Below are 25544 nucleotides of genomic sequence, written 5' to 3' on the forward strand. Positions count from 1 at the left end.
AGAGAGAGAGAGAGAGAGAGAGAGAGAGAGTGCACGTGTGCATGAGAGAAAGAAGTGTGTTTGTGTGTGTGCATGAATGTATCTCTGTGTGTGTGTGTGTGCATGAATGTATATGTGTCTGTGCATGAATGTATGTGTGTGTGTGTGTGTGTGTGTGTGTGTGTGTGTGTGTGTGTGAGAGAGAGAGAGAGAGAGAGAGAGTTTCTATATGTGGGTGTGTGTGTGTGTGTGAGAGAGAGAGAGGGAGAGGGAGAGAGAGAGAGTTTCTATATGTGGGAGTGTGTGTGAGAAGAGAGATAGCATGTGTGTGTGTGTGTGTGTGTGGAGGGAAGAGAGAGAGAGAGAGAGAGAGAGAGAGAAACTTAGAGAGAGACAGAGACATGGAAATCTATGTGTGAGAGTGTGTAGAGGGAAAGAGTGTGTGTTTGCATTAGTACATGTGCATGTGTGTACATGTGTGTGAGTGTAAGAGAGAGAGAGAGAGAGAGAGAGAGAGAGAGAGAGAGAGAGAGAGCGAGAGTTTCCACATTTAAGAGTGTGCATGAAGAGAGAGAGTGTGTGTGTGCATGAGAGAGAGAGAGAGAGAGAGAGAGAGAGAGAGAGAGAGGCTAAGAATTTCTATGTAGGAGATAGTTTGTGTGGGAGGAGATAGTGTGTGTTTTCATTAGTGTATGTACGGTGTGTACATGTGTGTGTGTGTGTGTGTGTGTGTGTGTGAGAGAGAGAGAGAGAGAGAGAGAGGCAGATAATTTCTACGTAGGAGATAGTTTGTGTGGGAGGAGAGAGTGTGCGTTTATATTAGTGTATATGCAGTGTGTACATGTGTGTGTGTGTGTGTGTGTGTGTGTGTGTGTGTGTGAGAGAGAGAGAGAGAGAGAGAGAGAGAGAGAGAGAGTATATGCATGCATTCCTGTCCAGGAATATTGTGGAAGAGATTTCGAGAAGAAATGATAGAAGATTTTCTATACCAGCTATCGAGAAGCAGGGGTCAGTTTTTTGGTATTGAACAATTAGCTGAAACTCATGCACTACTACATTTAGAAGAAATTCTTCATGCTCAGAGACGGACATTGGCAGATTTTGAAGGAATGCCTGAACTAAACAGAATTGATTTGGAAGTCTTGGGTGAAAATAGATTGCTTTTGGAAGAGAGATCTTTTGATACTGTCGAACAATCTAACCTGTCAAGTGCTATGGAGTCAACATTAACAGATAGCCAGCGTGTTGCTTTCGATGCTGTAATGCATGCAATTGCGACAGATGCAGGTGACATTTTTTTCCTAGATGGTCCGGGGGATCGGGCAAGACCTATTTGTATAATTGCTTGCTTGCGGGAGTACGTGGACAAGGATATGTTGCTTTGGCCACTGCATCATCAGGTATTGCTTCTCTTCTCTTGGTGGCAAATGGACGTACTGCACATTCTAGATTCAAGATACCTCTGGAGCTAAACAATTCTTCAACTTGCAAAATCCCTGTACATGGACAACTTGCTGAGGTTTTGAGAGTTTGTAAGCTCATTATTTGGGATGAGGCTCCAATGATTCATCGTTATGCTTTTGAAGCATTGGATAGGAGCTTACAAGGTGTATTATTCTCAAATAAGCCATTTGGTGGAAAGGTTGTATTAATGGGGGGAGATTTTAGACAAATCTTGCCTATTATTTATGAAGGAAAGACGTGAGGATATTTTTAATGCAGCATTGTGTCGTTCCTTTCTATGGAACTCTATCAAATTTCTAAAGTTAACAAGACTACTGCCTTGCCATCATTTCTCAACATCTCGACAAAGATGAAGGGTTTGTCTAGCATGGACATGACAACAAGACAAATTGCAGAAACAGAGATTGAAAACCACAGAAACACCTCAACAACAAACACACATACGCCTTTCCTACAGTGTAAATTAAGCTTCACGCAGCAGCCAGAGCTGCAAACTGGGAGCTTGGTGCAGGGCAACTCCCCGGCAGCAGCGGCGCCAAAAATGTGCGCTTTTGCCGCACAGGTCGTAGCTGGGGACTTGCCGAGCACCGTATGCGAGCCACGAATGGCTGCAAGCATACAACCAGGGAAGGAAGCTCAAACAGAATGCCAAAGGGTGTGTCACTCACCGCTCAACCGCCGCCTTGAAGGATTCCCGCGTCGCAGTGAAGAAGGAGCCGCCGTCGCCGCTCTACCGCCTCTCCGCCGCCGTGCCACTACACAGTGCTCGATCGCTCTCTCATTCTCTCTCTCTCTCTCTCTCTCACACGCAGGAGAAGGAAACCAAAGAGATAAGGCAAGAGCACTCTTGTATTCACAATACATGAGAATGAGGATTTTAGGGTTACATTTGACTCTTATAGGTGACTTGGCCGTTCACACTTGGACACCCATACATGGCCGGCCGACCCTAACCCTTATCCTACTGATATTCAAGGTGCGCCTCTCATTGGCGATCACCCAATCCCTTCATCCTTAACATATGGTGCCGACAAGCCCAGCCCATGACTCAGAATATTTAAATTAATGGCGTAAAACATAGTACGTCTCAATGTCCATCATAGGTTAACAGAGGTGGATATCCGCCCCAAAGGTCAATTGTGTTCAAAAATTCTGTGGAATATAGGAATGAATTTTCATCATTTTCAAGAATTGAATCTGCACTGAAATATTGCTTAGACTCGCCAAGCATTGCATCCAAAGCTGTCTTATTCACAATATCCACTTGACTGTTTATCGAAGCAAGAATAGCACGCTCACTAAAGTACGAAGCATATGTCGTAGTGATAGCCAATTCAGAGTATACCCAATGTACCAAGTCTTTAAGAGTCGATCTTTGCAAGACCATATTACTTGGTAGTGTCACCATCGTATTATTATCACTATAATCCACTCCATTCCCAATATTCATGACCCACAGTTTAAAATCATTGCATCCATTAGTATTGCTTGATTGAATACACATATTTCCAATTGCATTTCTGTTTCTTTTGTTATTTTTTCGCTCCGCGTGTGGGTGTGCATTCTGTTATCTGGTTTTCTGCGTGTGAGGGGGGATTTCTTAATCCCTAGACCTGTGCTGTGTGCGAACTGCACTGCGGCCAAGGCTGAACCCTAGATAGAAACCCTAGAAAACTTATCCCAAACAAAAAAAAAAAGAAAAAAAAGAAAAAAGAAAAAATTAATTTCAAAAAAATTTAAAAAATCAAAAAAATCAAAAAAAAATAAATTTTATTTCTAAAGAAAAGAAAAACCAAACGTGTGGAGAGGAAAGATTTTTTAATTGGAGAAAAAAAAATTGAAAAGAAAGAACCCCAATTGACCCACGACCCACGCCCCGGCCTCGGTCTCGGTCTCGGTCTCGGTCTTTTGATATATATATATAGGAGAGTGAGCCTCCATAGCTTTCTTTCGAGTGAGAGCTTATGGGAAGTTGTGCCCTATATGTAGCCCACTCCCCAAGGAGTAAAGTGAGCATGTGGGATAAAGCCCTCACCCTTTCCTCCACAAGCAAATAGGCTTTTGCCCCTTCCCCCATAGGGAAACGGACTGTTTTGAGGACCACAGGAGCTCTAAATAGGCGAACACGGTGCTGTAAAGCACACTAGGACCCTTTGAACGATATGCTCGTTTCGAGCTATCACTCACACGCCCTAGTCCAGGTTCGACCATAAGTAAGGGGATAAAAAGCGGGTTAAAAACAATCTAAAAACAAGTAAAAACGGGGTGCGAAACACCTAAGAAACCACTTGTGTGAGTTTCAAGGGTAGTTACCAACGCACGTAGGGTACCCACGTCACATGCATCTACGTTCTGGTCGGGTGCTAGAGCCTGAACCACTAGAAAGCGTTTTAGTCTACGCAGGCTCACACCATCCCTCCACGTTAGCATCTTGGCCTTCGGCTGGAACCCAAGGGAGTGCAACCCAAGATCCACGAATAGTGGATAGTGACTCGTCCTCTCTGACTCAGAAGCCATGGAAGGGCACCCTACCAAGAACCCTGAGGAGACAAGCCAAAACATGCCAGTTTGGGACCCACAACCCGGATCTAGCATGTTTAGTCGTCTAATAGAGACCTTTAGTAGAGCTACACGCTCGGAACATGCGACAAGCGAAGTAAATGAAGAAGGAGGGGTAGTGGATTCGCCATTCACATCTTATGTAGACCCTACCCTCCCAAAGAGTGTCCATGTGGATATTCTACCCACTTCGTTTAATGAGGGCCCTACTGAGCTACCACATTCCGATGCTCTTCCTAAAGTAGAGGTCCCTAGAAGCCAACCCATAAGAAGTGACATTGCGTCCACTTCAAGAGAACCGTTTGGCACACCAAGTCTGGATGGGATATTTCTCAATGAAAATTGGGAATATGATCTACACACTGAGACTCTAACTGACCTATACACGGGTTACACATATCATGTGGGTTGGTTAGAAGTCCTACGATCTACATCTAGCGCCACTAATCTAGAAGAGCAACAGCAAATGATATGTGAGGTTATTCATAGAATTATCCAAATTGAGAGGCAAAATAGGGGAGTGAACTTAGGTTCCACTGGCCCTATGAGATTTTTGGATACAGGCAAGGCCAAACAACCAACCCTATCACAATTGGAGACTCCCTCGGTGAGTCCCATAGACCCTTCATACGTTGTTTCGCCTGGAGTCTCAATGCAGGTTGAGCCCATGAGTAGTAACTTTAGTTTTCCAACCTTGGCTCAACTTTCCATTAAGGAATCCACAATGCCTACCCCAATGATGAGCATGACAGAAAGCGCACCTGTTACCACTGTAGTTAGTACGACGCCACTACCTAGTGGAACAGTACCTGGCAACAATGCATGCCAGTGCCTATCGACCCTATGTACCTATCGCTACTCATGCTCATGTAGCTCCTACGCCTCTTAGTATACCAATGGCGTATGCTCCACGACTGCCTTATCACAACCCTTATCCAAGAGGAGCTAGGCCTAGCCACATACCATATCCTACGTCATTTGCCAACATACTCAGACCAACGCCAACTCCCATCAGCCAGGCTATCCCAGAAGTGCCTCCACCAGCTATGCCTGCTCACCTAGGTGATCTCGCAGCGTTTGCTCAGACGATCAGACGATCTATTGCGGAAAACATGCGGGGTATGCCTGAGAGAGAACCTAGAAGCAAGGTAGTACAAGTGGCTAAGCTCACTCAAAACTTCAGTGGTAACGAGGATGTTAGGAAGCACATTAAAGTCTTTGAACACGTGTGTGATTCCTTGGAAGAGCACAATGAGCTGCATAAGTGTAAAGCCTTAGGCTTAACCTTGAGTGGGAAGGCTGGAGATTGGTATCGAACCTTAAGGGTTGAAGAGCGCACTCACTACCCCACTCTTAAGAGATTGTTCTTGAAAGAATACATACGTGAGGGTGTGCTTTGGGGAGTAGCCTCTCAACTCCAAAAAGCTGAACGCGAGGAAGGGGAGTCAGTGAGAAACTTTATAAGTCGATTGAAGCATCTAAATTCTCGCTGCACTCCCGATGAGCGCTTCAATAATAACCAACTACTCGATAGATTCATCCGAGGATTGCGCCACGAGGACATATACAATGGCCTAGTCATTAGAGGTCTTACAATGTGGGAAGCAATCAATCACTGCCAATGCAATCCAGTTAGAAGACAACTTGATGATTGTAGGTAAAAAGGTGTCTTCGGAGACAAAATCCGTTAGTTCGCAAGTATCTGGGCACGAGCCAATGACAGTGAAACCTATTGCCAAGGAGCCCAAGATATCTGAAATGTCTATGACCGACCTTACTAAGGCTCTCCAAGAATACTTTAGGGGTAATCGAGCTCCTCAAAATAGCCATATGTACCCAAGAAGAGAGCAACAATGGTGTTCGGTTTGCTTAGGACCACATAGCACGAGTGAATGTCCCACGTTCAGAGTCAAATTCAATGGGAATTGCAATGCATGTGGTAAGTATGGCCATCAATCTAAAGATTGCCTAGTACTTAAGCGAATGTTGGCAAATCAGGCACCACTAGCTTGGTCTAACACACCTCAAGTACTCGCGCTAATGCCTGCACAACCTGTCGAGCAACTATCACAGCATATAGTTCCAAGGAATCCGAATGTAGTCCAATCTATGCCATTACCACCGCCAGTGCTAGGACCACAACCTCCACATCCAAGGATTACCCCTATGAACCAGATGGGTTGTGAGTCACATAGTGCGTGTGGGGATTATGAAGAGGAGATAGACCCCACTACTCCATACGGGATTGATACGTTTGAAATGACTCCCCAGTACTACATGGAGGATCATTTTGGGCAAGTCAAGCCTGTATATCAAGCGGCTGCTCTCGCCACAAGAGGGCAAAACCTTAATACTTTGGCGAGGAGACCACCTCTTCAATGCTATGAGTGTGGTGGACCGCATCGTGTAGCGGAGTGCCCTAATAGGCTACAGAAGATCGCTACTCAGATGCAACCAAATCAAGGGAGTACATCGGGAATGCCGGTACTTACATGTAATCGTTGTGGCATAGATCATTTGATCGCTCAATGTCCACATAATCCTAATGCAACCAAGATTACGCCATTGAATTTGGTTGAGGTCACCAACCAAGCACGAGGAACCACACCCGTTGTACCCGCGAATGTAGTTACACGGTCAATGCTTCAAAATCAAAACTACATTCTTGAAGAGAGGGATACTGCATCAATCGCTCAGGCAAAGAAAAAGAAAACATGGCGGAAGAGATCGCTTAATGCCACGAGCTCCAAGCCTAGTTCAAAGACTAACATAGGGACAAGAGACGACCCCGTGTATATGAATGATCCTGAAGATGATTCCGATTCAATAGAAACCATGGGGACCAAACCCACTACCTTAAGGGAGGAACCCACTCGGGAGCTCAATGAAGGAGAATCAAGCGAGTACATAAATAAGGGGAAACAGAAGGAAACTTCCTCGGCCCCACAACCAAGTCAGTTAATGCCCTCTCGACCACCCAAACTGACTGAGACTCCCCAAGACAAGCCACGTGGGCCAAAAACCCTTAAGAAAAAAATTGGAACTTACCCAAACCCAGTTGAGGAGATTGATGAACAAGTGCAACACTTAAGGGGTTTGGTGGAAGAAACACAAAGAGAACTGGAGCCAAACCCGAGAAAAATCAAAATTCCAGACACAGTGTTTCCTACGCAAGTTCAGCCTCACAGGAACCATAAACCATTAGCTATACCTAGTATCATTCGGGAAGAAAGTGAGGATAGGACATCAGGAAGTGGGCAAACACCCTTCTTGCTGGAAAGAATGTTTAGTGAGGGAATGCCTGACCCCATTAAAGAGGAAGTGATTCCATCTTCACCAGTCCCTAGTCAAGGGGTGATGTCTCAAAAAGTACCGTTGAATGTGTCTAAGCTAATGGATTTCATGTCCTCTGAAATCAGAACCACGATCATATCCAAATTATACGGAGATCCTGAGCTATTCTTAGCTCTTCGGGCATTTCTCAATGGAGAACTAAAGGCGGGGCTACCACAATTTGCAAATATGGATAGACCCGACACGCTTCAAGATGAAGGAGAACATTGGGATCTACAACCCAACCTAGATGAAGATTCGGTCATTGAAATACCTGTTAACAAGTTGGGACAGTACTTTGAAGGTGACGAATCTAATGCAACCCTCCCCATTACTACCAAGGGATTAACTCTAAAGGGAATCCTTGATGGTGGTGTTGGAGTGAGCATTGTGACTAAAAACTGTTGGGAATCTATGGGAAGACCTCACCTCGAAGTCACAAACACAGTGGTTAAAATGGCAAATGGAACTATTGCTAAACCTATTGGAATGTTAAGGGACCTTAAGATCAAGGTCCTGGGATACAAGGTAAAACATACCTTCATTGTAATGGTTTTCTCCAAGCATCCTATGTCATATCAAATGATCTTAGGACGTCCTTTCATGAGGGAAGCACAAATGGTGCATGACTGGTCGAAAAACCATGTCTACCTACAATTCCAGGACTCTGTCATTCGAGTTGATCTTGAGAATGGTCGTGCACATCCTTTAGGAAGCAAGGTTATCATTGATAATCGATCGGATACCACTATTCACTCCGCCCCATTAAGGTATTGCTATACATGCAAAAAAGAGACTGATGATGGGAAAGATTCTCCTTATATGGATGTCCTACCGGGTATGATTGAGTCGGATAACGTGGATTGGGTACACCTAGTGGCAACCATAGACACATGGGGAAATAGAGGCACAAGTTGGGTAACACCCCAATGCACCTGCAACATTCCAACGATTGATAAACACGGCCTTTAAGGAATATCTAAGGGACTTCTGTGAAGCTTTCTTAGATGATCTTTGTGTTCATTCCTCTTGGGATGAGCACTTGATGTGTTTACGAAAAATATTTGAAAGGTGTAGATTATATCGCATCTCCTTGAATCCTTTCAAATGCCAATTCTGGGTTAAACACGGAGTTATCTTAGGGCATATAGTGTCCAAAAATGGGATTTCCACGGACGAGAGTAAAATCAAGGTCATTCTGGAATTGCCACCACCCACCAACTATAAGGGAGTCCAACACTTTATGGGCCACGTTGGTTATTATCGAAGATTTATTCTATTCTTCGCCAAGATAGCTCGACCATTGTATAAGCTTCTCATCGAGTTTATTTGGACCGAAGAATATGACCGTGCCTATGAGCTATTAAAGAAGGCCTTGGCGAGTGCTCCAATCTTGAGAATGCCTAACTGGGATTTACTCTTCCATGTGCATATTGATGCATCAAACTTTGCTATTGGGTGTGTGTTAACTCAACCTGGAGAACACAAGCTAGACTACCCCATTAGCTTTGCCAGTCGCTAGTTGAACGATGCTGAGATGAACTACACCACTACGGAGCGAGAAGGGTTGGCAATGATATATGCAGTAAGGAAATTTCGTTATTACCTTCTTGCCAAGTTTGTTTTCTATGTGGATCATCAAGCATTGTTGTATCTGGTAAACAAACCATGCTCCACAAGAAGAATCACACGATGGCTATTGATTCTTCTTGAGTTTGATTTCACTGTTGTTGTGAGACTTGGCAAAAAACATGTTATGGCTGATCATTTGTCTCGCATACCTAATGGTGAGGCTCCTACGGGGGGTGATGATGACTTACCTGACACTTCCCTGTTCATGGTGGAGACAATGCTTGAATGGAGTGAGAAGATTGTTAACTTTTTGGTTAATGGATTTCCACCCAAGGAGCTTCGTAAAGATCTAGCTCAAAAGCTGATCAAAGAATGCGAACCCTATTGCCTGATAGCCGGGACTCTTTATAAAAGAGGAAAGGATGACGTTCTTAGGCGTTGTGCCCGAGAGGATGAGTATCTATACATTTTGCAAGAGGCACATATGGGTGTAGCCGGTGGTCACTTCTCAGGAGACTTAACTGCGCGAAAGATCTTACAATCGGGGTATTGGTGGCCCACTATGTTCCAAGATGCATCACTCTTTGTGAAGGGTTGCGATGAATGCCAAAGATACAAGAAACCCCAGCGGAAAGATCAGATGCCCCTACATCCGATCAAAGTAAACCAACCATTTGAAAAGTGGGGTTTAGACTTTGTAGGTCCAATTAGCCCAGCGGCCCACAACACACAATCTCGCTATATTATTATGGCCACTGACTATATGACCAAATGGGCTGAAGCGAAGGCAACACGTAAGGCTGATGCAAGGACAACAGCCAAGTTCCTCTTTGAAAATATAATCACACGCTTTGGTTGTCCTTTTGAACTTGTGAGCGACAATGGTACGCATTTTATAAATGAAGTGATTAAGGAGCTCACAACAAATTTCATGATATCCCATCATAAATCTACTCCTTATTATCCGCAAGCGAATGGCCAAGCCGAGAGTACAAACAAGACATTAATCTCTGTTTTGACAAAGACAGTTGAAGCTCATCGCACGGATTGGGATCTAAAGCTTACGACAGCTTTATGGGCCTATCGTACTGCATACGAAGTGGCTATTAATTGCACACCATTCAAAATGGTATATGGCCAAGAAGCAGTCATGCCGTGGGAATTTGTCATTCCTAGTCTTCGCGTTGCTACTCAAGAGGGTTGGGATGGTAATCCCTTAGCAGAGCATTTGTATATCCTTGAGCGGCTAAACAAAGAAAGACAATTGGCTGTGCACAATGTCCTTGTGGAGAAGGATAGAAGGAAAAAATGGTTTGATCGCCACCTAAAGGACAAGGACATCAAGGTTGGGGATAAAGTCCTAATGTATGGAGTGCGTAACGAAAAGAAGAAGCTCAAATATGCTGGTAAGGGACCGTATAGAGTATGTGAAATTACCCCGCAAGGTACCATCAAAGTGGAGACTCTCGACGGAGTTGAAACCATTGGATTCCTTAATGGGAGTAAATTCAAAAGATACTATGACCCCCTGAGCCAAGAGGAGTTACATGCAATCCATCAAAAGAAGGCAGCTAAAGAACAAGCTGAGCTTAAAAAGATACAAGCGAGAGTCGAAGCCAAAGAATGTCAACAGCGTGCTAGGCAACAACGAGAAGCCAACTTGGGAATTACGCAAGTATTTTTCGAGGAAGCAGAGGAGGATGCACTGGAATCTGACCCGCCTCTAAGATACCCAATTGAGTTACAGAGTCCTTACGGAGAGGTGTTGTATAATGCATTATTGGATACAGGAGCGCAACACAATTTGCTATCATATGGCGAGTGGTGTCAACTTGGAAAACCACCTTTATCCAAGAGTGCTATCCAAGTTCAAGGTATCAACAAGAAGAAAACCCATATCTCAGGAATTCTGCACACTCCGGTTGCCTATGACAAGGGGACCGTAATTCAAAGCTTTTTTGTTATGCCTGCTCGTACCATGGAAGGCACTGTAAACTTAGGGCGCAAATGGATGTTGGCCACCAAGTGCAATATCAATTGGGCAACCAGACAAGTCACAATGCAAGAACCAACACTCAATATGACCGCTCAAAATCCCGCTTCTAAGCCATCGACTCTGGACAAAATGCTGGATAACGAAAAATCACCAAGTCCAGTGGCAAAACCATCTTTGATTGTTTGCCACCCCTCTAACGCTTCAACGCCAAGAGTGGAAACATGCAGGGTGGTCTCTAAAGCTCCGCTTACTATGCCAAAGCGTACATACAAATGGGTCCCAAAAGCTTCGTTAACAGCTACTTCCCCTACTCAATCTCATTCAGCCACTAAGAAGCCTCGTAAAAGGAAAGCAGCTAACCACCCGAGAAAGGGCAATGTAATATCGCGATGGATCCCTAAAAAATTATTAGTATCCCAAGGGTACTACGAGGGGAATGACCAGATTTAGGTCCCTAAACATAAGCTGAATCCCTCTACCTCAACTGTAAAACCTTGCAAACCAACCACCCCAATGACAATTCAAGACCGTGGTAAGGGAAAGGTAACAGAGTGCTCCGCACCACTTCTTCCAGAGTTAGTTTGGATTCCCAAACGATATAGATCATTACCACCTAGCTCAAGAAGGAGGAAGCCACATGAAGCTTCTAGCTCCTCATGCCAGGCACACACTCATATAGAAGTTTCTACATGCTCTACACCTACTCTTGTCAACACCCAACAAAAAACCGATGAGTCTACGTCTCCCCTTGTAATAGTATCGTCGGAAACCATTTCCTCCATTCGTCAATGGGAGCGTACACTACCATCTCTACAATTGGATGTGGCCACAAGGGTCATAAAAAGCTATCTGCCCACATCACAACCTATGACCCGCTGGACAAATTGGTTTTCCAAGAGGCTGCAACATCATTGCAAATAATATGATCTACCCAAGGAAAGGGGGAGCAAGTACTCACGCTCGACATTCTAATGCTTCCTCCTTAACCTTCTCCCCTGACCATGTAATTGCCAAATTCAAGGGGATGTATATATATAGCTTCATACATAGAGAAAAAAAGAGAAAAACAAAAAATAGTAAAAAGAGCAAGAGCACAAAAAGAGGAGAAATATCCGTATATACAATCAAGAACTAGATTGACCTATCATAAACCTACTGATGCTATATCTATGTTTGCAGATATGGCAGGTACACGATCATCATACACTTCATCCACTCCCACCTTTGGTGAGAGGTATCATCTATACCTTTCTCAGATATTTCACACGTGCTATCCTGTTATTGAAACTGAATGGGATCATATAGATGTACTAGCCAGAGAGGAAAATGTTGAGGAATTAGAATGGCTAATTCGCCTATTGACCATGACTCACCCCTACTCCGTAGAGGACATATCCCCATTAGCCCAATGCTTTCCTTTTCCACAAGCTCACATGGTTACATTCTTGATGAGTTTATGTGGATGGGAAAATGAAAAGGAAATATCTGACAATGATGAATGGATGGATGAAACTCATGGCACTACTAAGGTTGACTTTATTTATTTGGATGATGCGGATAAAGGCTTAGCCTTAGGGCTAGAGCCAGGACTCTACAACATCCTCTTACCATATCCTCAGTAGTAGTGTGGTGACTGGTAGGTAGGTTAGTGTTTTCAAGTTTTTTCTAGTTTGGATTCCTTCAACGAGTCTTTAATTTTTCACACTGATGTGCCTCTCGAGGTATAGTGCTTGTTAGTTGATTGTACAGGTTAAAAAGTTTGAGGTGGGTTCGCTTTCAAGTCCTGAGACTGCCGCAACATTCATCAAAATATATCTACATCAAATTGCAAGCTGTCTCATCAAATCAAGGAGATCTCCAATTACAGGTGTAATTCTTCCATACCCACTCTCTTTCGTTTTTACTGTTCAATTAATTTCATAAACTATAATGCATGACCACATGGGAATTGTCAATGTACTACTTAGTTTTTGAAGTTGCTTGCATGCTAGTGTAAATCATTAATGAGCTTAACTTTATTGGAAATATTCCTAGGCAGCATGACGTCTTTAGTTAACCTTGGAATACGATTGTCTTAGGTCTAGGGTCAAACCATCTTAATGTTTGACACCTGGCCATGTGTGTGTTGACCTCTAGGACATAGCTATTACCCCTTTGTCGAAAGGATGCAAGACAAATTATAGTTCAAGAGCGAAGATCAAAAGAAATAGATTTTTTTTTTTAAAAGCCTACAATAAATGGCAATACAAGTCTATGATGTGCTTTAATGTTGGCCTATCGCCTTATTGATACTTGGTAGGCGAGGAGTATTCTACTCCAGACCGATGCCTTGGTTGGTAGAGGGTAGCCTTGCCTAAAGTGAGCTAATAGATTCCTGGATAATGCCTTGTATTAAACATGGTACCAGGATCGATGTTAGTTTTGCTTTAGGAAGGTCGCCATTGTGTGTAAAAATTATCACGTGCATAAAAAAATAATAATAAAGGCAAAAGGCTCCTGTAACTCTGATGTTTCTTGTGTCCCTAGGCTCGTGGTATTAACTTGTTCTTAGAGTAGACACAGTGTGGTCATCTGTTTATTTATTAAGCTTGGTTATTTTCCTTGACTTAGGCCAGTTATAAACCTTGATTAACCTTTGACACCTTGCTAACTCTTGATTTACTTTCAATAATTTTAAACTCCTGTTAATTTGCTACACTAGCTCATTCATGTGACCCTTAAACTAAGTTCTCATAGCAACATCCATTGTGGTCTAACATGCTTGAATTTATACACTTTATATCTTTTGAATTCTAGTATACTTTCACTCTACTTCCCTGTTTTGCAGACGGTCCACCACAACTACCCTATCAAGCTTACCATACCATAGCTTCCGAGGACGGAATCTACATCAGGAAGGGGGGCATGTTAACCTATGACGGACATTGAGACGTACTATGTTTTACGTCATTAATTTAAATATTCTGAGTCATGGGCCGGGCTTATCGGCACCATATGTTAAGGATGAAGGGATTGGGTGATCGCCGATGAGAGGCGCACCTTGTATATCAGTAGGATAAGGGTTAGGGTCGGCCGGCCATGTATGGGCACCCAAGTGTGAACGGCCAAGTCACCTATAAGAGTCAAATGTAACCCTAAAATCCTCATTCTCATGTGTTGTGAATACAAGAGTGCTCTTGCCTTATCTCTTTGGTTTCCTTCTCCTGCGTGTGTGAGAGAGAGAGAGAGAGAGAGTGAGAGAGCGATCGAGCACTATGTAGCGGCACGGCGGCGGACAGGCAGTAGAGCGGCGACGGCGGCTCCTTCTTCACTGCGACGCGGGAATCCTTCAAGGCGGCGGTTGAGCGGTGAGTGACACACCCTTTGGCATTCTGTTTGAGCTTCCTTCCCTGGTTGTATGCTTGCAGCCATTCGTGGCTCGCATACGGTGCTCGGCAAGTCCCCAGACAGCTACGACCTGTGCGGCAAAAGCGCACAACCTCACTGCTTGGTTTTAAAGTTAGAAGCTCCTGTTATTTTGCTTCGTAACTTGGATCCAAGACGTGGACTCTGTAATGGTACACGGATGATATGTAAGGCCTTTCACTCTAAATTCTTGGAGACTGAAATCATCACTGGGTACTAAAGTTGGTGAAAGAGTATTTCTTCCACGAATTACCTTTATATGCAGCGAGGCCCAACTACCATTCACCAACGGCTGGCATTTGGCATGTCAATAAACAAATCACAAGGCCAAACCCTAAATGTCTTGGGGTTGTATTTGGTGACTCCAGTGTTTACTCATTGGCAATTGTATGTCGCGTTGTCACGAGCATGATCTCCTCATGCCGTGAAGGTGTTACTTGAGGATAACACTAATGTGGAGTGTTCATTTGATGATCTTCAAAGTTATACACCTACAACAAACAATATTGTTTATAAGAAGGAAATCTTGATGACTTCAGAGTGACAAGTCAAGTTTCTTATTTAAGTTCTGCAATTTGATTAATTTTGTTGTGATTTCTTTTTTTATACATATTTGTCCATGGTAAAAGTACCTATTTTTGTTGTTTATGTTTTGACAGACATGTATAAGATTACCTTTACATTGGACATGCCTTTGTCGAGGATAGTAGATGAGTTATTCTCTATATTTACATAACTTTTCTTGATTACAAAGTATGGAACATGACATTCTATACTGATGTCTATCTGTACTACAGAGCCACCGCTATGGTCAGCTCCTATTATCGTAGGTCACGTAGCAGGGATTATGATTGATGCTTATAGAGATAGGTAAGTATAAGTGTAATTGTTAGGCATTGTATAAATATTTTTTGAACCTATATATAAATAATTGTATAATCTATTTGTTATGCTTTGATTTTAGGATATTGCATGACATTGATACGTTTAGGGTAAGAGTTGTCGACAAAGGCATCGAGATGTACGGGATCGGTGTTCCTGATGAGGAGTGGGGTGTCTATTTGTTTTGGAGAGAGATGGATCGACAGATGCTTTGCATCATTTGAGGGGTATTCAGTACCCGATGATTGGTTGTTTCTTACATCCATCATGACCATTGGTATTCGTTATGGGTTTTATACTACAGCTCCTCATGTACCATCCACTCGATGTTCTATTGTACGAGGTAATTTTGATTATGTTTTTTTATTATAAGATCTTTTCGAGATTTTATGTGTCGTTATGTGCAGGTCCTTTTGAGATTTGATTTATCGCTGTTTCGTTTGTGCAGGTCCTTTTGAGATTTGATTTATCGCTGTTTCGTTTGTGCAGGTCCTTTGCATTCATCGATAGTAGAGCATGTGCGGGATGGATCACCGCTTTACAATAGAGAGCGTATTGTGAGGAGACAAATGAATGATCCTTCTCATAAGAGAAGAATTCAATTTGTTGATTCTGACATTACTGACTGAGAATACGTATTTTGTGGTGCATTTTGAGAATATGTAATATTGGTTCTTTTTTGCATCTTCGTATGCTACATTACTATGATATTTTTGTTTTCGCTATAAATCTACGAGACATGGATGTTATTTTGAGATATGTATATATGAAGTGACTTGAAATAATTTATTGTGTTTACTTAAAACATGATGTAAATTGGAGAAACTGAGCCTATTTTTTCTGGAACTCTACCTGCCCGCAGCAACTCGCGGGTCCAATACTAGTTGTCATAGTGTGACAACATGAGTAGTATTCAGTCGGCTAGTAATTTGGTTTATCATGCAAGGATCAAACACATAGAGGTTCATTATCATTTCATTAGGGAGAAGTGTTGGGGATGGTCAAAAAGATTTGACATATGTGAAGACTAAAGCAGGTTACAGATATCTTTACCAAACTACTTTGTGGTAAAGAGAACTATGAGTACTTCAGAGACAGACTTGACATATGTGAAGACTAAAGAGCAAGTTGCACATATCTTTACCAAAGTACTTGGTAAAGAGAAGCATGAGTACTTCAGAGAGACTTGGAGTATATGAGATGGACATGGTGAGCTTGGGGGGGAGTGTTCATAATGCAATCTCATTGGCATCTGGTGGATAGCATTAGTATGCAAACACTAGACTAGCAACATGTGTGTGTGAATAACAATGGCGTGTCCAACTAGCCAACTGTGTGGACATTAGCATTAGGTTTATTTCAATGTGAATTGATCATTAAGTAGTGTGTTCTATTTTGTGGAATATAATGAAGGAAAGCTATGGAGCTTCTCTAGTTGGTATGAGATGATGAATTGACAGCCATGAGTATTTAGGTGTGTCTCTTTCCTTCTCTTTCAATCTCTTTTCAGCTTGTAGAAGATGCCACCTCCGTAGCCCACCAACTTCCCAAGAGAAGATACAGTGGTCATCGCATCCTCCAAAGACACTCACGTGTTTAGTCCTCACCCATGGCATCCAAGATAATCCAAGAAAACCCTCAAAACGTTACTCGCTTCCTTTAGGCCACATCAGATATCCGCAGCTATCCTACATGCTCTCCCTACCTTGCAAAAACAAGGTGAGGAATGGAGCTTAAAGCTACACAAGAGACAAGGTATCCATGGCTGTGGCATTCCAAAATAATCTAAGAAAACCCTCAAAACATCACTCCCTTCCTTCAGGTCACCATCGACAACTAGCTACCCTACACACCCTCCCTACCCTATAAGCAAAGTGAGGACTTGAGCTTGAATATGAACAAGAGACAAGGATAGCTATCGGTTGGGGAGAAGATGATTGAAGAGGTTGTCCTTGCTAGAGAAGCCATCGGTTGGGGAGAAGATGATTGAAGAGGTTGTCCTTGCTAGAGAGGTTGTCCTTGCTAGAGAAGCCATCAGTGTTGGAATTAGGGTTGCAAGAAAGCACACAAAGCTTGGAGAAGAAGAAGCAAGAATGCACACAACACACAATGTATTAGATTGTGTCAATATACAAAAGATAGGTTAGCCCTAGAAGGATGGGCGTATATACAAGTTGAGGGAGAAAACCTCCTAAAGAGAGAAAAAGTGCCCCGTGGTCCTAAGTGTGTTAACACACATCACTACCTATATATATATGGCAACAAATCCCTCCTGGGAGTGATGGTGTGAACGAGAGCTGGCACTCATGTATAGGGGAGTGCCATGCCCGAAGTAGATCAGTCCACAAAGGGGAGCAAGCCCAAAGCTTTGCGGAAAGCTTCGAACTTCTCACGAGGAAGCGCCTTTGTGAAAAGATCGACGAGGTTGTCCTGTGTTGGCACATAGGCCAAGCTGATCTCTCTTGCTGAGAGTCTCTCCCTGACATAGTGATAATGCACCTCAATGTGCTTTGTGCGAGCATGAAAAACTGGGTTTCTCACAACTGCCAATGCACTGTGACTGTCAGTGAAGATAGAGGTGGTAGACTCCTATCCAACACCCAAGTCAGTCCATAAGCCGTCTGAGCCACACACACTCAACCGTAGCTGTGAAAGCTGCCCTGTACTCAGCTTCACAACTAGAAGTGGCCACAGTAGGTTGCTTCTTGCTCAACCAAGATATGCATGAGCTACCAAGCATGAAACAAAAACCACTTGTGGACACTTGTGTCATAGCAACCAGCCCAATCTGAGTCCGAAAAATCATGTAAATCTCACGGCAACGATCCCCCCTTGGGATAAAACAACCCAAGATGTATGGTGCCACTCAAGTAGCGAAAGATGCATTTAACTGCCTTCCAATGCTAAGACCCTGGGCTATGCATAAACTTGCTCACCTGTGAGACTGCAAACTGAATGTCTGGCCTCGTAATGCATACATAAATGAGGCAACCAATAGCTGTCTGATAGAGTGTGACATCAAAGTGATCTCCAGCATCATGAAGACTCAACTTCAAACCTGTCTCCATTGGAGTAGCAATAGGCTTGCAGTCTTCAAGGCCAAATCTCCACAACAATGTCTCAATATACTTTGTCTGACACAAAGCAATACCTCCATCACACTGCTTAAATTGTATCCCCAAATAATGATGCAAATGCCCCAAATCTGACATCTCAAAAGAGGCATTCAAATCAGCCTTAAAATCAGCAATATGACTTTCATTTGGTCCTGTGAGCAGCATGTCATCGACATAGAGAGCAATGATTAGATGTATATCATCCACACATTTAACATATAAAGTGCTTTCTGTTGGACTATTCTGAAAACCATGTGCAATCAAATATGCATGTATCTTTTCATACCAAGCTCGTGGAGCTTGCTTTAAACCATATAAAGCCTTTTTCAACCTGCACACTTTGTTTTCCTGCCCTTTTTGAACAAAACTACGAGGCGACGATACATACACCTCCTCATGTAAATCTCCATTCAAGAACATAGTCTTTATGTCCAACTGATGTACATTCCAATCATTATGAGCTACCAATGCACAAATGCTACGAATGGTAGTCATATGACAAGTGGGAGCAAAGGTCTCATCAAAATCAATGCCCTTTTCTTGAGCATAACCCTTTGCAACAAGTCTAGCCTTATAGCGATCAACACTGCCATCTAGCTTTCGTTTCAACTTTAAAACCCACTTACATCCAATGGCCTTTTTACCAATAGGCAAATCACATAAAGACCATGTACCATTCTTCATTATAGCATCATATTCACTTTGCGTTGCAGCCAACCAATTTTCTGATTTTTGTGCCTCATCAAATGAAAGAGGTTCTTCCTCTTCACACATACTAGACACAGCCAAAGCATAACAATCTGATGCTGCATAAAAGGCATGCTGAAAACCTGAACGAGTACGACTAGATATAGGTGCATCAATTTTACTATCATGTAAGGTTTACACCATCCATTTAGGCATATTTCTAGCCTGCTCATTTTCAGCCCTATCCTCAGAAATTACATCCTGTAAATCTACATCAGAAATAGGCTGATCTATGATGTCGTTTGAAATCTGCATAGGCTGAATATTTGCCTCATTAGGACTTACATTTGAATTCCCACTTGTAAACAGAGGCAACAATGTATCAAATACATCCCGTGAGCTCACACCTGTCTCTTTGGTACATGATAACAAAGGCTGCATAGCATCTTCCACAAAAACAACATCTCGACTAATCAAGATACGCTTTGACTGCGGATGATACAATCTGTAACCCTTGCTCTCAGCATTGTACCAACAAAAATGCTTTTGATAGCCTTATCATCCAATTTTTTGCGTTGTTACACAGGCACTAAAGCATAGGCCAAGCAACCAAAGACACGCAAGTGACCAATAGAAGGCTTCCTGCCATGCCAAGCTTCGTATGGAGTAATAGACTGCAAGGCCTTAGTGGGACACCTATTGAGTACATATGCATCACACATGACAGCCTCAAGCCAAAACGCATGTGGCAAAGCTTGGCTCTTGACCATACATCGTGCCATCTCCATAAGTGACCTGTTTTTCCTCTCAGCAACACCATTTGCTGAGGGGTATACGGCACTATACATTGGTGTTTTATCCCACGACTAGCTAGAAATGCATCAAACTCTTTAGACAAGTACTCCCCCCCTCGATCAGAACGGAGGGTGCCCACAGTACAATTGGATACATTTTCAACCATAAGAAAAAACTGTTTGAAGCACAAAAATACTTCGGACTTTGCCTTCAGTGGATATACCCATGCATGCCTTGAGTAATCATCAATGAAAGTCACGAAGTATAAGTGTTTACCAAATGACGGAGTTTGCATAGGCCCACATACATCACTATGTACAAGTTGAAATTTGCAAGTGGCCCGCACAGAACCATCCTTTGGAAACGCAGAACGCTGCATTTTGCCCAAAATACAGCCTTCACAAACATGTTTCAATGGTGCCTCAAGAGGGGGCAATGAAGCAACCATATCAAATTTCTGCAAACGCAGCAAACTAGCAAAGTTCAGATGACCAAAACGAGCATGCCATAGTTTTGCATCTGAAACTGCCTTTTCATCAGAAATTGCATTTGCTGAATCTTCCACACACTTGTCATAAGAAGTGCAGAGACAGACAATAGATTCTTCTTTATCCCTGGCACATACAAAGCATCTGAAAGTGTGAAAGCGCTGCCATTTGCAGCAGTAAGCATAATATTACCAACGCTCTTCACTGGGTAAGAAGCATTATTGGCACATGTGACAATATTCCCATTAGAGACAGTCTCAAGACAAGTGAACATATCACGATGTGAGGTAATGTGCTTTGTAGCACCACTGTCAAAATACCATACATTAGAGTCAACAGAAACTGCCAAACATGCATTATGTACAGATGGATCGTACTGGAAATACACGCTAAACGCCCATTCTGTATCCTGCACAACATTTGCAGAATCTGCATATGTAGAAGCATCCACTATTGTGGCTGCATTTGACTCTTTCTTCTTTTCCTCTTTAGCCTTTAGCTTAGGGTAATTCGTAATGACATGATCATTTGCCTTACAATAGTTACACCTGGTCTTTTTCTTGCCTTTATCAAGAGCCTTCTCAGACTTATTGTTGCTACCTGTGGAAGGAGAAGAAACAGTGGAAGGGGCTACCTTACCACTTCTTCTCTGCTGCTGGGCAACAATAAATGCTTGATCAACTGCAAGCTGCCTGGCCCTATTTTGCCTGGACTGCGCTTCTTGCAAGAGCTTGTTGACTAAAGTATCATACTTGACAGCACCAGGTCTGTCCTCAATAAGAAGTCTCCACGTGGAAGCAAAAGTCTGATATGTCTCAGGTAAAGCATCAAGAACAGTCTGCACAAGAGAATGATCAAGAATAATCTCACCTGCAGAAATCAACTGTTCTTTGAGATCTTTAATCTCAGCAAGAAAAACATTCATGTCATCATCTTCCTGCATAATCTTCAATTCTAGCTCTTTACGCAGGTAAGAGATTTTTGCCTCATTACGACCTGCATACAAACCAGCTAGAATATCCCAAGCCTGTTTTGCTGTTTTAGCTGAACGAATATGTGGGGTGATGTTACATTTGACAGAAAGTGCAATCAAGGCATGAGCCTGCGCATCTTTACCATCCCAACGAGCTTGTTCAGCAGTGGGGGGGTAAAACAGCAGCAACAGTAGAGCCGCTAGAACCTGCAACATCCTCAACAGATCCTACATCCACAGAACCTGGACGTACATCCACACCCTGCACAATGTTCCACACTCCTTTTGCAACTAAAACATGTTGCATCATGTATGCCCAAAGTGGGTAGTTGTTGTCTCCATCCAGTTTATCTTCAGCAGACAACATGCGAAATACATCATTGCTGTTATCAGCCATGGCCACTGACTGAAACTGATGCAAAAGTTGCCTGTAATGAAGCAAAGACTGAACAGAAAACAACTCGTGCTATGTAGCACGGTCCACAATAGAATACGTATGCCTGTTTTGCAGAAAACTGCACTGTCAAAATTTCTGCAGAAAATGACAAACACCTGTGCAACTTGCAATGCAAAAACGGAGCCCGAAACGACCTCAGATGCGATTTTTGAGAACGCTTATTTGCAGAGTATAGGGACCTGCAAGCGATCGTGAAAGCTCACCTCAATCGGAGAACGTGAGTCGAAGGATGCTAGCGGCGTAGCCCTGGGAGCCGATGCCTACTCTGATACCAATTATTGGAATTAGAGTTGCAAGAAAGCACACAAAGCTTGGAGAAGAAGAAGCAAGAATGCACACAACACACAATGTATTAGATTGTGTCAATGTACAAAAGATAGGTTAGCCCTAGAAGGATGGGCGTATATACAAGCCGGGGGAAAAAACCTCCTAAAGAGGGAAAAAGTGCCCCGGCGGTCCTAAGTGTGTTCACACACATCACTGCCTATATATATATGGCAACAAGTTAGGGAGAAGATGATTGAAGAGATATCCTTGCTAGAGAAGCTAAATAAAATTAGATTGCCAAGCAAGCTCAACATTTCATTATTCTTTATTTACCCAAGTAAGGTGGGTGTTGATATATGTGTTGCCTAGGTAAGGAACATAGAACAACTCAAAAGAGTAAGGTGGTTGTTGATATCTTTCCTCCCCAGGGAAGGATCATAGAACAACTCAAAAGAGTAAGGTGGAAAAATATTTATATTAGGTTGGGAAAGCTGAATGGTTGGTGCTAACATCTATGCCGCTCGGGTAAGGATCATAGAATAAATCAAAATAATTTTCATCCTCTAGTTTTCTAAGGCTCATAATCATGTTCACAACCTCTACCATGGGGGGCCTTTGGTCAGGATGTAGGGAGACACAAGGCAAGGCAATGTGCAAGAGATGGATCATTTCCTCTTGGATGTAATCATATTTCAAGATGTGGGAGTCAAGGGCCTCTTCTTGTCGAGCATGGGATCGAATCCATTTAGGTAAACTAATGTGATCTTCGCCCAACACAATGGGAGATTTTCCTGTCAAGAGCTCAAGGAGCAACATGCCAAAGGCATAGACGTCCCCCTTGTAGGTGATTTTTCTAAGGTCCTCATTCGCTTCTGGGGCTGTATAGCTGTTGGTGGATTTGAGTTTTGAACTTGGTTCTAGAGGGAAAGAGGCCAGCTGGACAAGGCCATAGTCCGTGAGGCGGGCCTGGCCGTCCTTGTCGAGCACTACATTAGAGGATTTGATGTTGCCGTGCACCACCTTCTCATTATGGAGATACAATATCCCTTTGGCAACCGCCCCTGCTATGGTAAGACGCGCCTCCCAATCCAAGGGGCCTTTGTTTCCTACATACACCAAATCATAGTATAATAGAATGTTAATTCTTGAGGCTGAGGCTTATGATGAGATTAGGGCTTGTGATTATAGTTTATGTTTATGTTACTTTGAAAAAAATGTAATCGCTAACTAATGTTTACGTTACTTAATGATGCATGGTAGAGCTAAGTTTACTCTTCACTAGAAAATAAGGGCGACATAAGTTTTACACTACAAAAATAAAAAGCCTTGGCATTGAATTTGAATAAGCAAGAGCTTTACAAATAAAATAGTGTAATCAATGTTGTAAGCAATGATGTTACCTATAAATAAAATAGTGTAATCAATGTTGTATCATAGCTTATTATGTCATCATCATATGGAACATGCAGATCAATGGATATAAGTGCCCTATGTGAACGATCATCATATGGAACGTGCAAATCAATGGATGCAAGTGCCTTATGCTAACCATGAAATGTTGATTCAGATGACAAAGTCAACTCTAAGGATGATAATAAAATTGCAATTTTTGCCCATCCCCCCCCCCCAAATTGACAATCGTGAAGGGTGCATAGAAGAAGAGTTGTTTTCTGAGAATGGTCTACACACATTGGATATGCCTAGAGCGAAATCTATTTGTAAAAAGAAGAGAGAGAGGACTTACCGTGTAGGAGGGAACAGAGGTTGCCATTGGGCATGTAGTCAGAGACGAGGAGCTTCTCCTTGGGGGCAAAGAAGTAGGCTCGAAGGGGGACCAGGTTAGCGTGGTGGAGGGCGCCCAGCCTTTGGACGACGTGTTTGCAGGCGTCCGGGTGCTCGCTGGACACTTCGCGTAGCCGTTTCACACAGAGTACCAACCCATCGTACATAACGGCCTTATAGGCGTTGCCCAGGCTGCCCTTGCCCAGCACCTCCGCAGAGGCCCTCAGCAACTCATCCAAATCGAACGTCTCGTTGCCAACAAAAGTCAGCCTGTTTGGCGCACTCCCATTTCCATTTCTTCCGCTTCCTCTGTCGTTATTCGCTGGCTTTTCCGCCTCAAACTCCGACCTCCCCACCGCATACAGGTCCTTCCTCCCCCCGGCTCCACCTTGCTTTATGGTTTTCCGCCTCAAACACAACAAGCAAACCAGTATCGTTGCCGCTGCGAATGCCCCCGCTCCTGTCACAATGCCCGCTATCGCCCCCGCGCTCAGCCTCTTCTTGCTGCTGCTGCTTGAATTCTCCGCTGCCGACGGCGATGGTGCTGGTGCTGGGCTGCTGGTGGAGCACTCAGGCAGCGGCGCACCACATAAACCATCGTTTCCTTCAAAACTTTCTGCAGGAAATCTCGATAAAGAAGACGGAATGGAGCCATTGAGGCGGTTGTCTGCAACGCTGAAGTTGCCGGAAGAAGCTATGATCAATGAAGGTATAGATCCAGAGAGATTATTACTCTCAAGAAGGACAGATTTCAGATGGGTTAGATTGCTTAGAGAAGGTGGAATCTCCCCGCTGAAATAATTGGAGGATAAATCAAGCTTCTCCATGAGAGGCCATAAAGAGATATTTGCAGGCAGGGGCCCTGAGAAATTATTGTTGTGCAAATAAAGTTGTTTTAGCTTGGCGCAATTAGCAAGGTCTGCAGGCAGATTATCGGAAAGCTTGTTATCATGCAAGCTTAGGGTTTCTAAGGCATCAAGGTTTCCTAGGGTTTCTGAAGCGATGGAGCCATAGAGAGCTAATCCAGGAAGGCGGAGTTTAGTTACCCTCTGTGATGATGCATTGCAATAAACCCCTTTCCATGATGTGCATACGCTGGCTATGGCGGACGTGTTCCACGACACCAGTTTTTCTGTGTTTGTAACATTGCCCTTGAATGCAAGCAAGGCATCGGCATCTCCATTGATGTCTGCTCTAGCACAATTGAAGAGGAGAAAGAAGAAGAAGAGGGCAAGGAAGCAGGTGAGCTGTGATGTGATCAGATGAGCGAAGGCCATGCAATGCAAGAAATCACGTACTGGGGGTGGAATGCAGGCTGTTTAGTCGGCGGGCTATGATATGATGGTGGGTTAAGGTATGGAGAGAGTGCAGAATGAGAAGGTTTGGCTCTGATGAAGGCCAAGGTCTAGACGGCTATGGAGAAGGTGAAGAAATACTGCGTGTGCGCGCGAGGGAGAGAGAGAGAGAGGGAGAGAGAGGAGCGAGAGAAATAAATATGGAGAGAGGGAGAGAGAGAGAGAGGAGCGAGAGAAATAAATATGGAGAGAGTGAGAGAGAGAGAGAGAGAGAGAGGAGAGCGGCCAAGCCAAAGACGAGTGAAGGTAATGCGGGAGGCCAGAAAAAGTCCAACCTTCTTTCTCTTTTTCCTTTTTCTTTTTTTGACTTGGCTTCCATCACGTGACCACCTTGATCTTTCAAGTTCAAGAGGCTCTTTCCCACGAAATCACACCACTTGGGCCCCCCTTTCCTAGTCACAATGCTCGTGAAACTATTTTTATCGAACCATAGT

The 25544-nt window shown here is 43.4% G+C and overlaps 1 pseudogene across 1 annotated transcript; it reads right to left on the bottom strand.

Moving 5' to 3' along the window:
• Positions 1-22048: 22048 nt before the first annotated feature.
• Positions 22049-25226, bottom strand: LOC147639290 (putative inactive receptor kinase At2g26730 pseudogene; annotated as a pseudogene). The gene is made up of 2 exons (XR_015265212.1): positions 23718-25226; positions 22049-23079 (listed from the first exon to the last, which is right to left on the bottom strand). The product of XR_015265212.1 is annotated as a putative inactive receptor kinase At2g26730 pseudogene (transcript).
• Between the last annotated feature and the right edge of the window lie 318 nt (positions 25227-25544).

The sequence above is a fragment of the Cibotium barometz genome, chromosome 4, assembly GCF_041138505.1.
Source record: "Cibotium barometz isolate CiBa-2024 chromosome 4, ASM4113850v1, whole genome shotgun sequence".
NCBI lineage: Eukaryota > Viridiplantae > Streptophyta > Polypodiopsida > Cyatheales > Cibotiaceae > Cibotium > Cibotium barometz.